The sequence below is a fragment of the Palaemon carinicauda genome, chromosome 17, assembly GCF_036898095.1.
Source record: "Palaemon carinicauda isolate YSFRI2023 chromosome 17, ASM3689809v2, whole genome shotgun sequence".
NCBI classification, from domain to species: domain Eukaryota; kingdom Metazoa; phylum Arthropoda; class Malacostraca; order Decapoda; family Palaemonidae; genus Palaemon; species Palaemon carinicauda.
The window spans coordinates 90319769-90324768 of record NC_090741.1 but is presented as its reverse complement, the minus strand read 5'-3'; the positions used below and the strand labels follow the sequence as shown (position 1 = coordinate 90324768).

The window sequence follows — 5000 nt, the reverse complement described above, 5'->3', positions numbered from 1 at the left end:
CAAAGTCATTTCAATATTGATATAACATTTTTGATATTTGACTTTTCAAGTGTACTTCCCCTATGTATTTATTGTGACGTTTCTTCATACTTTTATTATTATTATTATTATTATTATTATTATTATTATTATTATTATATATATATATATATATATATATATATATATATATAATATATATATATATATATAGTATATTATATAATATATATATATATATATATATATATATATATATATATATATATATATATATATATATATATATATATATGCGTGCTTTTATATGTAAATCCATATATATATATATATATATATATATAATATATATAATATATATATATATATATATATATATATATAATATATATATATATATATATATATATTATATATATAAATATATATATATATATATAATTTCTGAAACAGGACAAATAATTCAACAAAATACTAAATTCTGCAATTTACAATAAATAGACGTACCTTACAATATATGAATAAAAAATTTAATGTATATATATATATATATATATATATATATATATATATATATATATATATATATACTATATATATATATATATATTATATATATATATATATAATATATAATATATATATATATATATATATATATATATATATAGTATATATCTATATATAGACCCACATATATATACACACACACACACACACACACACACACACACACACACACATATATATATAATATATATATATATATATATATATATATATATATATATATATATATATATATATATATACATATATATACTTATATATATATATATATATATATATATATATATATATTATATATATATACTTATATATATATATATATATATATATATATATATATATATATATATATATATATATATATAATATATATATATATATATATATATATTATATATATATATATATATATATATATATATAGTATGTATGTATGTATATATGTATATATTTATATGTATAACAACATACAAAATTTGACGTCCTGTATAAATATATGGCCCAGCAAACTGTTTTTTTTTTTCTTCTTCCTCTTTTGTTTAGTTCTTTGTTTAGGAAAAGTGTGAAAGGTTAAGAGAAACTTTTGTAAAAGTAATGAAGAAATAAAATCCAAAGTCCTATGTCTCACCTCAAGCTGACACTCAGACCAACGGCTTCGCTGCCAGGTATAACAAGGTACGGCTGGACAGGGCCTTGACTGGCGAAGTTCGACAGGACATGGACGACCCAATTCACTGGGATTGACTGCCAAGAACCGACGCCCTTACCATCTCTCCCGCTGTTGATCATTAGAGAAGAGAAGGTTGTTACAGACACAATCACGCACAAACACCTACACCATACAAACAAACAAACACAAACACGTGAATTGTAAGTTTATTCCAAATGAATCTATTATAACTTGATGTAAACGGGTGGTAGTAGTTTATGGGGTTGAATGCTCAGGAATAGGTGGATGAAAACTTGTAAGATAAAGGGGGAGAGAGAAGTAATGAGGATGGATTCAGAGAACATCCAAATTGCCTGAAGAAATATGGAATTTTATGAAAACGATTGTGGTGCTAGCAGCAGGAGCAGAGGTGTGTGGGATGGCGAGTAGTGAACAACAGTATTAAAAATAAACATAGTGGTTTAATCAAGAGGCTCCAACTAGCTGTGAGGAAAAAGAGAATATAGCCGGAAGAAGGGTAAAAGGAGATAACAAACTAGTGAGGAATATAGACAGATAAAGAAGGCAACGAAGAGATTGACAGTGATTACAAAAAAAGGAGCCTAGACAGAATAGCATGAGATGAAGGGAACAACTGAGAAAGTAGATATAATTTGCTGAATTGCAGGAGCGAGAAGAAAAGACATGCATGACGTAGGAGATGGTAAGGATTACGAAAGATAAAAAATGGAAAAATAATAATGGAGGTAGAGGAAGTCAAACGAAATTGGTGAAACCATTTTTTCACAGCTATTAAACTCTGAGAATGAGTTTCAAGAACTGAAAAATCTTTCTCCAGTAGAAGGACCATAGGACCAGTAGAGGGACCAATAGGAAATATGAGAGAGAGAGAGAGAGAGAGAGAGAGAGAGAGAGAGAGAGAGAGAGAGAGAGAGAGAGAGAGAGAGAGAGAGAGAGAGAGAGTCGGGCATGTTATAAAAAAAGGAAATAAAACAGCAGGAGAGGTAGGTGATAATGATATAAACGTTTAAAGTATTTAAAAAATATGGGATGTAGAGGAAATACAAGGGACAGAGAATATTAAATTGTTTATATTAAATGAAGATGTGTTGAAGTGTGTGAACTACAGAGGAATAGAATTTCTCGAACTTATATTCATCATACTTGAAATAAAAGTAAAAGGAAGGTTGATTGATTTGATAGATATACACAAGCCGTAGTATGAGTTTATGGAAGGAAAGAGCACAGTGAAAGCTATCTTGATAATAAGCGAAGTCCAAGAGTAGTATTTAGAAGGGAACAGGAAAGTCTACATGATATGTCGACCGTAATAATGTGTATGATGAGGTACCAAGAAGGTTAGTCAATGGGTGATTGAAAAAGAGAGGAGTAATGTAGCAGTTGGTAAGGTTAGTGAAGATATTGTGTTATGGGGCACGATCCACCATCCAGAGAAAATCTGAGAAGACAGAGGCATCCATCCCTGTTCAGTGTCTTTATAGACACTTTGTCCTATCAGAATTAAAGAATAACGAAGAATTGTTGGAACGGATTTTTACTAATTATTTAGTCATTATAACAGACGCAGATTAAGTTATGCAAGATAGTTTTTTAACATGGAAGGGGAATTAAAAAGGTGAACATTAGAAAGACGGAGAAAATGGTTAGAAATGGAGAAAGACATGGAAAAGTAAACCTTCAAGTGGAAGATGGTACAATGCTAAAACCCAACAATCCAATTAATTGCTTGAGAAAACAGAAAGACAAGGAGTGAAAGAAGAATGCAAATATAGAGAGAAGTAATTGGAGAAATTTTGAAGAAAATGCCATTACGAAAAAACTAAGATCTATAAGACATTTATCAGGCACGTATTATTGTATGGTGCAGAAACTTAGGCACTTTATAGGAAAAAGGATGGACTTATGGATAGAACTGGTATGAGGATAGTGAGATGGATAGCTGGAATATCACTACTATAAAGAAGGGAGAGTTAAGGTATAATAAAATGGTTGGTATAAGTAATGTAAAGGAGAAGACTAGGAAAACCGTGCCGTGTAATAAAAAGGAAGGAGGTGGAATCAATCAAGAGAACTAAGAAGAGTCCTGTGATGTGGATGTATATGGTGATGCGAAATTTTGGTGAGGTGGGACGGGGGAAAAATGCAATGAATATAAATGGAAAAACTCCTCTCAAACGGCTGCCTCTACTATACAGTGGAACTAATAAGGTAAAAAAAAAAATTTATATCAATCTTATGTTATATATTTTTACATTTAATAATTGCATATATATTTATATATATATATATATATATATATATATATATATATATATATATATATATATATATATATATATATATATATAAACTGTTATGTTCTACAATCTTGACTTATTGGCTATCATATTTGCCATACCAAGAATAGACCTGAAATCGATTCCATCATTTAGAAATGAATTAGACAAGTTTCACGGGATATCCATTGCACCACTTTTATGAAAAGCAGTAAATTACAAACTTGGTGGTAGCCAACTGAGGGAATTTCATGGGCGTACCAAGCTCATCCCAAAATTTCATAAGGATATTGATAATGCTTTAAGGCTCAGTAATTGCCACCTCTGAACAGAGAAAACTAAAATCTTGTGTGATTGTGAATGTGTGTATATACCTTGTATGTGTGCGTGATTGTGAATGTGTGCGTATTGTAATGATTGTCTATTTTCAAGTAATGGCAATCATAGGGCTAATACTTCTTGGGGTTCAATGATTCAGGTAACATAGAGGAAAACAGTTAATTCCAATATATATATTTGAATGTCAACTGCACGACTCAGACCGGTTGACCCTCGTTACTATATATTATTTTTTATATATATATATATTTGTGGTTACAAAGGTGAATAGAATTAATTAAACATATTATTCCGAATCTGTCCCTAAAAATTACCGCATTCAATGACCTTAGATATTAATATGCCAGAAAACTCTCAATCAATCAATCAATCAATCATAAAAGTTACATGGCATTGTTGAATTAGGGATTGTAAGATTTAAGAAAATTTGAGCCAAGCCAAAAATTAGATTAATAATATTCAACCCATCCTCACTTATATTATCACTGAAATATGCGTATACCTTTTTTAAAGAAATAGTTATCCGGTAATTGAAACTAGATCTGTCTATGTAAACTATCCCGAAAAGTGTTATTATTTCACATGAACTATGATTCCAATACACGGATGCCTTTTGTGTTCAACTGCCAATATGATTATACAGCTTTGAATTTATAAAAACTTTATTTGATTCGTTACGCGCACATTTTGCATGTACTCTGTGGAAATAACTTTGGCTGATGGGTTCTCTCTCTCTCTCTCTCTCTCTCTCTCTCTCTCTCTCTCTCTCTCTCTCTCTCTCTCTCTCTCTCTCTCTCTCTCTCTCTCTCTCTCTCTCTCTCTCTCACACAAAGATGCAATATCTCTCCACCTTAATGAAGAGTAGCAATTATACTGCATTGCTTCCCGCTAACATGTCCTCAACTATATAATGGAAAAGGTACATTTCAACTGCTTGAATCAACATATCTTCATCGTCAGCAAGGCAATTTATTGAATTTTAAATCTTCAAGGTTTTAAGGCTGCTGTTATATTGGAATTCCTCGTTAATAACTTATCACTTTTAATATAATCTTATATTGCTGCTCTATACTTTAATATATTAGATTTGGATCTACCTACGGATGCATATTGTTTTTTCATATATTGTTTAAAAACACTTTGAA

General features: G+C 29.7%; 1 pseudogene; it reads right to left on the bottom strand.

Annotated features, from left to right (window-relative positions):
- Positions 1 to 5000, bottom strand: part of LOC137656445 (thrombospondin type-1 domain-containing protein 7B-like) — a 50766-nt pseudogene that overhangs the window by 12157 nt on the left and 33609 nt on the right.